Below are 13123 nucleotides of genomic sequence, written 5' to 3' on the forward strand. Positions count from 1 at the left end.
TGTTCAGAATATATACGTCAGTCTGTATAATATACCCCCAAAAGGACTGAAGTAACTGAGCATAACTCATCATCAAACGAACTATGTGTAACAAAGTTTGATTTCTCCTTTTTGCAACACCATTTTGTTGTGGTGTTCCAGATGCTGTGAGTTGGGATTGAATTCCATGATCTACTAAATAGTTATGGAATTGTAAATCTATATACTCACCACTTCGATCTGATCTAAGTATTTTAATTATTTTTCCTAATAAGTTTTCAACTTCTATCTTAAATTCTCTGAACTTTTCGAGAGTTTCAGACTTGTGACTTATTAAGTAAATATAGTCATATCTTGAATAGTCATCAACAAAATTGACGAAATATTCATATCCTCCTCGAGCTTTGACATTCATCGGACCACAAGGGTCTGAATGTATAAGTTCTAAGGGTTCTTTGGCACGAAGATCTTTTTCAGTAAAATATCTTTTAGTCATTTTTCCTTCGAGACATGATTCACACGGCGGAAAAGAATTGTCTTCTAACTGATTTAGATGACTGTTTTTTACCAATCTCTCAATCCTATTGAGATTTATGTGACCAAGTCTAAGGTATCAAAGATAGGCATTAGGAGAATTTTTTTCGTCTTTTATTTTGATTTTCTGTCGTTTTAAACATCTCTAGATTTAAAATGGGTTTTGCTTTAGTTGGTTTTAATACATACAAGTTATTTTCAAATCTAGCAGAACAAATATGAACACCTCTTGAAAACAAACACTTCATTGATTTCAAAGGACACTTTATACATATTTTCTAGTAGATAAGATATGGAGATCAAATTTCATTTCATTTTGGGTACACAATATGCATTTTCTTAACAAAATGAAAGATTCTCCAAAATATAACTTGATGCCTCCCACTGCTTTAGCTAAAATGACTTCTCTTGTTCCTACTTTGAAAGTCATTTCATTTTCTAAGAGTTGGGTCCAAGAACTAGTTTCCTATAGAAAAGTGCAAACATGGTTAGCGAGGCCTGAATCTAATATCCAAGTTAAGTGAAAACTTTCCACTAAGCATGTTTCAATTACAAGAAAATCTAATTTACCTTGTTTTTCCTTTTCTTCTCTCTTTTCAGCCAGTTATTTCGGGTAGTTACGTTTCCAATGCCCGTCTTCTCCATAATGAAAACATTTTCCTTTAGGAGCCTTGGTTTTCTTAGCAACAGGTTTCTTCTTCCCTTTTCCCTTCTTCTTCATTTGGATACTTTTATCTTTAGAAGAGGAAGGGATAGACTTCTTTTTGTCTGAAGGCTTCATTCCCGAAGATGATCCCTTCAGATAAAGCTTGACATCCAGCTGCAGATAAAGAGATGTATTCTGCTTCGGTAGTAGAAAGAGCAACAAGAGATTGTTTCTTTGAAGTCCATGAAAAAACACCCGAACCAATGCTAAAAAACATAACCATATGTGCTTTTATGATCATCAACATTACCACCCCAATCACTATCACAAAAACCAACTAACACTGATTCTGGAACTTTCTTATAATAAATTCCAAAATTAATAGTGCCAAGAATGTAACGAAGCACTCACTTACCCGCTTCCCAATGACTTATTTTCGAGCTTGACATGAATCTGCTTAACATACTTACAGCAAAAATAATCTTAGGTCTTTTTGCAGTCAAGTACATCAAGCTTCCAACTAGGCTTCAATATATGCTTGGATCAACATCTTCTCCAATATCATTCTTGCTCAATTTCAAATTTGCATCCATGGGCGTGTTACAAGGAAAAGCATTTTCCATTCTAATTTTTTTCAACAAATCACGAGCATACTTTTGTTGTGAGATAACAATCTCTCCATATTTTTGATTGACTTCAATTCCCAAAAAATAATGGATGAGACCCATATCAATCATCTCAAATTCTATTTTCATGGAATTCTTAAAATCATCACACAACAGTTTATCATTTCTAGTAAAAAAAAAATCATCGACATATAATGAAACAATAAAAAAATTTCCATACTTATCTTCTTTGACATAGAGTGCATGCTCATATGGATACCTTCGAAAACCTGTCTTTATAAAGAAAATTTCAATGCGACTATACCAAGCTTGTGGAGCTTGCTTCAATCCATACAAGGCATTTTTCAACTTGTACACTTTGTCTTCTTCTCTTTTTTTCACATAACCCAAAGGTTGTTCAACGAATATCTCTTCCTTCAAGTGTCCATTCAAAAATGCGGATTTTACATCCATTTGATAAACTTTCCACTCATTTTGAGCAACTAAAGACAAAATCAATCGAACTGTCTCAATTCTTGTCACAGGAGCAAAGATCTCTTCATAATTCAGACTATATTCTTGCTTGTAGCCTTTTACAACAAGTCTTGCCTTGTATTTTTCAACTTCATCATTTGACTTCAATTTTGTTCTGTACACCCATTTTACTCCAAGAATTTGTTTGTTTACTGGAAGAACCATTAACTCCCATGTTTCATTTCTTTTTATTGCATCAATTTCTTGATCCATTGCAATCTTCCATTTTTCATCTTGGATTGCCTCATCAAAATTTATAGGATCAACACCGGAAAATAATGCAAAATCAGCATCATCATCATCAATTATGCTAGTAGCATTATAAATTTCTTGAATATTTCTCATTCTCGTTGGTGACATATCATCATCACTTGTGGAAGATGGTGATGCAGATGAAGATGAAGCCATTGCCTGAATCTCTACTTGCTCTGAGTCTTGAGCATCTCCATTCCCGTCCATGCTAACATGATATGGACTTTCTGCTTCTCCAATGACATCCCAGTTCCAGGATTCATTTTCATTGGAAACCATATCCCGACTGATAATAATCTTTTTCGACAAAGGATTATACAACCGATAAGCTTTAGAATTTTCACTATAGCCTACCATAATACATTTTTATGATTTTATCATCAAATTTTCCCTTTAGCTTATCTGGTATATGAGAATAAGTTATACTCACAAAAACTCTCAAGTGACGAGTACATGGTTTCTCACCACACCATGCTTCATAAGGGGTCATACTCGAAACACTTTTTGTAGGAGCTCAATTTAAAATATAAGCAGTACGTGCAAAACATCTCCCCAAACTCATTTAGCATCGTTTTTGCTTTTAGCATACTTCTCGCCATCTCCATGATTGTTATATTCTTTTTTTCTGCAACTCCATTATGTAGTGGAGTTATTCGAGCTGTCTGTTGATGATGAATACCTTGTTCCTTGAAAAATTTATCAAAAACTATATATTCTTCACCATGGTCAGATCTCAAAGTTTTTATCTTATGGCCACTTTGATTCTCAGCTAATGCTTTGAAAGATTTAAAACATTCAAATGCTTCACTTTTTTCTTTCAAAAGATAAATCCATAACTTTCTACTGAAATCATCAATGAAGGTTATGAAATATCGATTACCTCCATTTGATATTGTATGCATGGGACCACAAAAATCTGTATGAATCAACTCAAGAGGTTTGGAGGCTCTTCAAGCTTTACCAGTTGGAAATGAATCTAGATGATGTTTTGCAAGTATACACACTTCACAATATCTGTCTTATGGCTGATATTTTGGATGCCTCTCACCATATGATTTTTGCACAAATACGATAATGATCCGAAATTCAAGTGACCATATCGAAAATGTCAAAGCTAGGATGGATCCTTCAATACGCTGCTAAAATAAGAGATTTGACCATATGTAAATTTAAGAAGAAACATCTTATTAGTAATCATCTTTACCTTGGCAATAAGAACACCAGTCTGATCTTTGATGGCACACACACCACCTTCAAATGAAACTTTTAGACCTTGCTTAAGTAATTGGCCAATACTCAAAAGATTATGCTTCAGACCTAGAACATAGAATACATCCACAACTCGTTTTGTGCCTTTCTTCGTCTTAACGAGAATATCACCTTGGGCTTTGACTTGCAATATTGTATTATCACCAGTTTTCACTTCACTTTGGAGAGATTCATCCAAAGTAACAAATATACTTCTATTTCCTATCATATGGTTACTACAACCACTATTAAGATACCATGTAGGCTCTATAACATCGTCTTGAGCACTACATGCAAGAAATAGAACACCTTAATCATTTTTTTCCTATTTATGCATCATGGTAGAATTTCCATCTCCATTTTTCAGTGCCCAACAATCTACTTGAAAATGACCATATTTTTTGCAATTAAAACATTGAATGTAAGAAAAATTACCACGACTAATTCCTTGATTTCTGCTAGAGCTTTTTCCTCTTCCACCTTCTTTTCCTCGAGATGAAGAAGAGCTTTCTTGTTGATTTTCAGAATTCATACCATTTTTATTATCATAGTTTCTTCCACCTCCTCGTCTGCCATGGCCACCATGTCTTCCATGAGAACTGCCTCTAAATGAAATTTGAATTTTTGAAATGCTTCCTCGGGATTAATATGAAATTGCTTCAATCTAAGCTCATGGGATTGAAGCGAACCCGTCAAGCTATTTACTGATAGTGTAGATAAATCTTTTGATTCTTCATTTGCAACAACAATATGATCAAACTTTCATGGAATACTTCTAAAAATCTTTTCAACATCTCTTTGATCACCCAATTTTTCTCCATTTGTTCTCAAACTGTTGACAATCGCAAGAATACGATTGAAAAACTCTTCAACAGTTTCGGTCTTTTTCATCTTAATGCAATCAAATTCAGATCTAAGAGCTTGTAGTCTTACTATCTTTACCTTATCTTCTCTTTGATAGGTGAATTGTAAAATATCCCAAGCTGCCTTTGCAGAAGTAACTGTTGAAATTCTTTCGAAGACATGTTCATCAACAGCTTGATAAATGAAGAATAAAGCCTTCTTGTCTTTCTTACGATTTTCTCATAACTCGGCTGAAACGCATCCAAAAAGTACATTTTCTGGGCTTAGAATTTGGTTAGTTTTATGATTAATTTGAGATATTTGATGTTTTTACTGCTGGATTGTAGGATATCGAGAATTTGGATGAGAACAAACAATTTTGAAAGATTAATGACCAAAATACCCCCAAGAAGATAAAGTTTTGACCTAGGGTGATGATCAAAGGAGAAAAAGGAAAGAAAATGTGGAATTTGGAGGTAGGCAAGCGTTGAAAAGCATTGCAATTGTTGCACTATGACACTGCAAGGCAGAGAACTCATGAAAATAAGGTCACGTCGTGTTGCAACGCTACGATTAGAATAGGCGTGCTGCAGATGATTTAACGTTAGCGTAACAATGTTACCTTGGAGCGTTGCAACGCTGCGACTGTTGCCTATATAAGCAGTTTATGAATGATTTGATTCGGGAGGCCGATTGGAGGCCAATAGAGGCACTTTTAGGGCTATTTTGAGAGCGTAAAGCAATATTTCGCTGAGGCCTCCATGAGAAGTATAATTCTCGACAGAGGGGGCATCTCAGAGCTTCAAAGGATCAAAGATTTGAAGAGATCATTGGGTTGTGATTTCGGATTCGAGGACGAGAGTCAACACAACTTGCAATTTTTTCCCTCTTTTATTTTCTGTCCTTTGTGTTTGGAAACCTCACGAATGGTCTATGTTTGTGTTGTAACTATGAGTGACTGATTTGTGTTTCTAGCTTGTTGATCTAGTTTTATGGATTGCAAAAATTGATTTGGTTATTTCTTAGATTGAATTTATGCATAATTCTTTTAGCATGTTTGTTCTTAATGCTTTTGATTAACTGATCACTAATTGAATGTTCTTTACTTAATGTCTGTATCGAGAGAGAAGGTGTTGAGTTGGATCTAGCAGGTTAAATTGTTAACCGAGTACGCACGAGAGTGATAGGAGATTAATAGAGATGCACGAGAGTTATAGGAGATTAATAGAGATTGTTTATGGAGGAACTTAATGTTGTGGCTAGTCAAGAAATAGAAGAGATTCAGGTCGATGGTTAGTCATAAGAAAGGGTTAAGCTCGAGAATGGATACCTGGATAAAAGGCTTCTAGATATATAATTTGCATGAATCAATCTAAGGTCAAAGCAATTAATTTGGTTAATCCGTTTAATGAAATCATACTCTAGAACGTATCTTTGTCTAGATTCACCCCAATTTTATCCTTTTTTTTTTGTTTTCTTTTTAAGATTAGATTGGTTAGGTTCTCATCACAGCCCGGTCTCCTAAATAAAATTAGAAGAATATTTTAATAGATAAAAGAGGCAAACCAATTCCTCCGAGGATGATACTCGGTCGCTTGACTGTTTTACTATATTATAATTTGACATGTGCGCTTGTGCTCACCATCATCGGCAAGTTGTTGATTAGGGAGCTTGTTCTAATTCTCAACTTCAGTGTATCCTCTTTCAACAATATCCCATAATTCTTGTGAGCCATATAGCACTTTCATTTGAATACTCCATTTATTAAAATTCTTCCCACTGAATCTTAGAAGTCGGGGTTGCAACATGTTACCACTTGAAGCCATCTCTGATCTTAGCTCTGACACCACTTGATGGAAATAAAGTAGGCCCTCATAATACAACTCAATAGATAAGAGAAGAAGATTGTTCTCTTACTCACACAAGATTGGAGAAACTAGAACTTGAATATTACTTTATTTTCTTGGCTTGCTTACAAATGAAAAATCCTACACATATCTATACTAGTAGGAAAATACATCAAAAGACATCAATGATAAAAGCAAATACATGTGACTTTTCACCAATACATGAACATTCATCAATGTATCTCGTAATTCATGCATTCAACTATTCCTTGAATTTCAACTATTCATGTATCTAATTAAATATAATTCATGCACCTTGAATATAAGTCTAGATTAACTCTATCAGTTTCTTCATGTCTAAAGTAAGTAGGTTCCAATAGTTTAGTCTCGTTGTTTTTTCAAAGTCTCTTAACCACCCAAACTGCACTACTTTCCTGTCACACCCCACTCTAGATTACCCTCTTAACCTGGATGGAATGGTGACTGTAGCAGTTACCAACCTTTTTCCTGGTACTTACTGCCTAACTAACTTGTTAACTTTTACTCAAACCCTGAATACATACACATCATCAATATACCAACATATTAACTCGGAACTTAACACATTTACATTACACGGTTTCGCAGCATTGTTCATACATGAATATTACAACTTAGTGAGCCCCATCTAGTATACTAGTCACTAGACAGACACATGTATACTAACTAATACAGGTTTTCAATTACACTTCCTTCAACTTATTTCTTTGAGTGGCAGAGCAGCAGCGAAAAAGTCTTTTGGGAACTGACCGCTATCTGAAAAGGAAAACATTGAAAACTTGAGCTAGAAGCCCAGTGAGTAACTTAATAAAGACATAAATCTCATGCTTAAACTGAAAGCTCGAAAACATAATACTGGAACTAAAATGTACCAAGAAAACGTGTGCACAAAACCTTTAAAACCACCATTAAACATGATTATTCCTTAGTTGAGAACGAGCGTACATCACTGTAGCTCCCAACGTCTGTTACCGGCTAAGAGACCCATACTTCGGCCTCCCTTTGCTGGTATATAGCCTAGGAGACCCATACTTCGACCTCCCTTTATCCTTAGTTGAGAGTGAACTACTAGATCTAACCCTTAACGTCAACCTTAGTCGGGGAGAACTCTTTTGCTCAATCCCTCAACGTCAACCTTAGTCGGGGAGAACCCTTTTGCTCAATCCCTCGACGTCGTATTACCAACGTGCACGTGGTGTTTTCTATGTACTGTCAACACCTTCGGTACATTTATTCAGATACCTTCCTTACCTTCAGTATCCGGCTCACTTAAGCTATCAAGTTCTCGAAGAGCATTAAAAGAATAGTTTTCAATATAGCATAGAAAACTCTTTAGGATACCTTCCTTACCTTCAGTATCCCTTTTCATTTTGTTTAGGAATACCAAGCATGTACTTTGACAACCTTAGGTATTTAAAACATAGTACATCAAGCTTCATTCAACCTTAGATTTAACCCTAACGCATGCTTCATACTTTGTGAAATAAGTTGGCTGAAAACATACTGAACCAGCTTGTAAAAACCACTAGAATGCGTTAGACATGGAAAACAGACTTGGAAAACCCATACACTAGTAAACATCTTGAAAATGGAGTTACTAAAACATGTTGAAAGTATTTGGACAAGATAACATATTTAAATCGTGTTAATTTTCATGGAAAACATGCTTTACTTAGCCTGAGAAATAGCTCAAACATATGTTGCTTGGCACTTCATTTGAACACTTAACATGAGAAATATCTTCTAAGAAATCATAGTTTCAAAATCATTAAAACATTAAATCATCACATAGTCACTCACAGCTCGTTGGCCTCTTAACGGGTTATACGCCTCTCCTAGCTCTTCTTGGCCTGAAAGGACATAATTCCCGGTTAACTACTTAGAATTCTTAGCAAAATACCTCAAATAGTTCATTTACTAATGAAACTTTCATCATCAAAGATAGCTTTACTAGCAAGACACTCATCATGAGTGCATTGTTCTCATGAGCGAGATCCTCCTCATGAGCGAGATTCTCATGAGCGAGATCCTTTATCCTAGCGACACTCACTTTTCCAGCGAGATTCAGCCCAACTTCTAGCGAGATTTCCTTCTAGAGCGAGATCCTCATCACAAAATTAGCAAAATTTCCTTCATTAACGAGATCCTCAGCACAAAATTAGCAACCTTTATAAGCGAGATCCTCATTCTCCATATGAGTTGTTTGCTGGTTCTTCCCAAGCAGCTATTTGCTTATGCACAACTTTTCTGTTACAATTTCAAAAATTCATAACTCAAAATCCAGATCTTTTTTGAAGAAACTTCCTTCTACAAACTTATTTATAATTGAGTAACTTTCTTATCTTAAAATTTCAACCAATTTTTTTTTTATAGTTTGGCCTAGAGCTTCCAATCTTCACCTCAGGCCCTGATTCATCTGAGATTCTACCTCTTCTGCAAATTCTCCACTTTTGTTCTTCTCCTCTTGCAATCTTTCTCCGGAAAGACAACCTCGAAAACTAGATTCTCCCAGCTTTCAAATGGCTTTCACTAAATTTGCTCTTGTCAATTGCTGAAACCATGCTTTTGAAGTTCCTTTTCCCTTTTAATCTTTTTGCCACCTCCTGAATTCAAGAATTAACCGCCACGTGCCAAACCAATAAGTGAGTTTCTTTATTTAACATGTTTTTCCTTTCCTTTCTCAACAAATCCTATAAATAACATGGATTTTCATTTATTAGATATTTAATATATCATTCCTTTGGCTAAACATGCTTGTTTAGGAAACTTAGAATTCGTGGTTTACACTTAGCTACACAAGAACTTATTTCTTCTTGCTTCCATCCTCTATCCCTCCTAAACCATGGCTTCAGTTAACTCACTAGAAGACATCACATTACTTACTTTTACTTAAAATAATTAGGGTTCGGGTTTTACATTTCCTCTCAAAATTGAACCACAACTCATCCTTCGTTGTCAGACTGCAGTGCCTCCTAATATTATGATATAAAAGCTGGCTAGGGAATTTTTTATTTCAAGATCTAAGAAGTATTCAAAAGGACCTATCAAGGTCTTCATTCCCCAATTTCTGTTTAATGTTTCTTTAGCACCTCAAACCTAACATAAATATTTAGTTTCTGAACACTCGACCACTTATTTCGTTTAAGCAATAATGGTGCAGCCTGCAAGTGGAACACATACGTGACAACTAAATGAACACATGATAACTAATAAGCAAACAATTGAACAGAAATATATCAGATATATGCAAGTACAAATCATATAGATACACAAATATTTCTAATATACCTCATAAAGAACCTCCCTATTCTTAGCACTCATCCTCTAAAAACATATTTCATATATTAAATTTAAGATACACATAATACAAATAGATACACTATATATTAAAGTATATGTTGTACATACCCTTGGTTGTTTTGCTTTAATTGCACTTTTTTGTTTTGTTTCTTGTCAAAGATAATAAGATTAGGTATCTTAAAAGTTCACAATTAATTTCATTATTAGTTTACATACCTTTTGTTCCCTCTCTTTTATTGAATGACTTTGTCTTGTTTCCTGTTACATATATCATCATTATGTATGTGAAAGTATATTAGTTTCACTAACAAACAAAAATAAGAAATAGAACTTACTATTCTTGATGTGGGTTACTCTTGTTAGGGATTATGCCCTAAATCTCGTGATTTGTAATATATAAACTAAATTTATTTATTTAATAAAATAAGGAGTTATTTTATTTGACATTTAGACTTGTGTAACTCAGTCCAATAAACTAAGATCTGAGGTTATTTTATGTAACTTAAACATGTATGTGGATAACATACAGGTAGATCATTTTTAAATAATAACCTAATTGGTCTGTAGTATACGAATAATGTTAGGTACCTTATACTGATAACACTATGGATACAACTCACTTTATAATTTTTACAAGAATTGTAAAATGTTACAAACGATTTGATCCTAATCGTTCATTTGATATGTGAGTGGGGGTGTCCTATACAAAATTTTGTATGAGACTGAACGGAAAAATGATTAGTTTCTCTTTATGACATCGTATGAAGAGACTAACTTTTCATAGAATGACCATTGGTAACTCGACCTTAATCTTGAGTGAGTTATGAACTTCTGTCTATGAGGAAAATCCTTTGATCTGTATGAGTGAGAGTGGCTAGCTTCACCGACGTAATATGCCTGCCATTTTGTTGATTTGTTCGAGTAAAGAGTTAAGAACATAGCTACACAAGATGAAATTCACTCCTTTCCATCTTTAGGATAAGTAGATGAATTGCTCCCTTAAAGGGCTGATTCCAGGTCTTGAACAATGAGGCCTCACCTTCTCATTGGCCCGAAAGGGATTAGTTTGTAGTTGGACTATGAATTGCTTGTTAATTAGAGGGATCATTGATACTTAAGAAGTTAGATGTAATTATGGGGATAAAACAACAACTTGACCTAGCTGTAATTACAAGCGATTCATGATGAGTTGACTTATTGTTGATTAGCTATATGCAATTGTGGGTCTTTAGTGGAGTGACCGTTAATGAATGTTGATTAATTTAATTAAAGAGTTTAATTAATTAATCTTGTACCATTGGAACTTCTATTGCTAGCTCACTAAGGATAAAACAAAGAATAAATAGTTTTGGAATAATTTGGACTGTTCAAATTATTTAAAAAAAATAAAGGTATCATTTATATTAATGTGATTAATATAAAGTATCATGTATATTGATACACCATATTATATAGTTAATTATAAATATGATTTATTTTCTCAAAGAAAATTATAAATATGATTTATAATCAATACTATATATGATAGAGATAAATATTTGAATAAGTTTCAAACTAATATAATGTATATAGTACATTGTAATATAAAACTAATTTTGAAGGAGATTCAAACTTATACTTTATGAGAGTAATATATTTTAATGAGATTCAAATATTAATTGTATGAATGAGATGCATATAATTACTTTAGATTATAATTAATAGGAATGAGATTCATATTAAAACTATAGGTTATGAAAGAGTTATGCATTTCAATATGATTTACATACATGTTTAATTAAATATATGATATTTAATTACATTTATAATTAATTAATAAGATTAATTAATTATTCATATTTATTATTTCATTTTATAATTGATTATTTTTATTTAATTAAAATTAAATTGTGAATTTGGTTTTAATTAAATAATATTATATATTAAAACAATTTGTTGAATAATTAATTAATAAGATTAATTAATTATTCATATTTATTATTTCATTTTATAATTGATTATTTTTATTTAATTAAAATTAAATTGTGAATTTGGTTTTAATTAAATAATATTATATATTAAAACAATTTGTTGAATAATTAATTAATAAGATTAATTAATTATTCATATTTATTATTTCATTTTATAATTGATTATTTTTATTTAATTAAAATTAAATTGTGAATTTGGTTTTAATTAAATAATATTATATATTAAAACAATTTGTTAGTGGTTGTTGAAGTGTCATCAAACTGATGAACAAAGTGCTTGCATGAATTTGTTGTTTAAAAATTTCAATTTTCAGATTTTGAATTGCTTCATGCATCTGAAATTCTGAATATCAGTCTGCTCTTCATAAACCCTCTTCCTTCCAACCCAAAATTGAGCTCAACCTCAGATTCCACCTCTCAATCTAAGTTGAAGATTAGTAAAGATCATTGTGGTGGTCTACTATCAAATTGGAGGTCCAATTCATAGAGAGAAGAAGATTTTCAACTGTTCATCAAAGATATTCTAACATGAAACCTTATTTTTTGCAAAACTGTTTTAACATGCTTTATAAACTCAAATTATGTGTAATTGTAGTACTTATTGATTCCGAAAACGCCCCAATTTTACCGTTGAAGCTGTTGGTCAGTGCCAAAACACGCCTCGAAACTCCGTCCTGAACATTAACACATCATGGGTAACTTAACTTAGTCTAGAAATTTAATGGGCAATGAAAAATCACTAAGGATAGGCTAAAAAGTGCTCGAAATCTTACCCTAAACGGCAAAAACCAACGGAAACTGACAAGAGAATCCATCGACAGAAGGGTTATGGTCAACACGCGCGTGGACCGATAGTGGACGACAATTGAAGGAGCGTGCATGGTTATGGTCGAGCGGTGCGAATGGAGGAGGGAAGAGACGTGGACGGTCTGGACGGAGTCGAGCGGCACGAACGGTCTAGTCGGAGTTGAGCGGCACGAACGGAGGAAGCGGCTGGATCCGGCATGAGCGATTGGTGTGGCTCAAGGGGCGTGAACGGCTGGACAGCTGGACCTCACTGGTGGCGTGCGAACGAAAGAAGAAAACCAGAGGAGGGGACGGTCGAACGACTAAGAGGGAAGGAAGAAGAGAAAACAATTTTTCTAATTTTTTCCTTTTTCCTTGCACGCATAAGGAGGTCACTTAACCTTAATTTATAATCATTTTCCTTTTCCAACCCCTCCAAATAAATTAAACAAACCTTTTCTTTTCCTTCTTTTTCCAAAATATATAATTCCCTCTTTACTTCTCAAATTCCAAATTAAAATTAACCCCCAAAAAAAAAAA

The sequence above is a fragment of the Benincasa hispida genome, chromosome 12 (assembly GCF_009727055.1).
Source record: "Benincasa hispida cultivar B227 chromosome 12, ASM972705v1, whole genome shotgun sequence".
In the NCBI taxonomy this organism is placed as follows: Eukaryota; Viridiplantae; Streptophyta; class Magnoliopsida; order Cucurbitales; family Cucurbitaceae; genus Benincasa; species Benincasa hispida.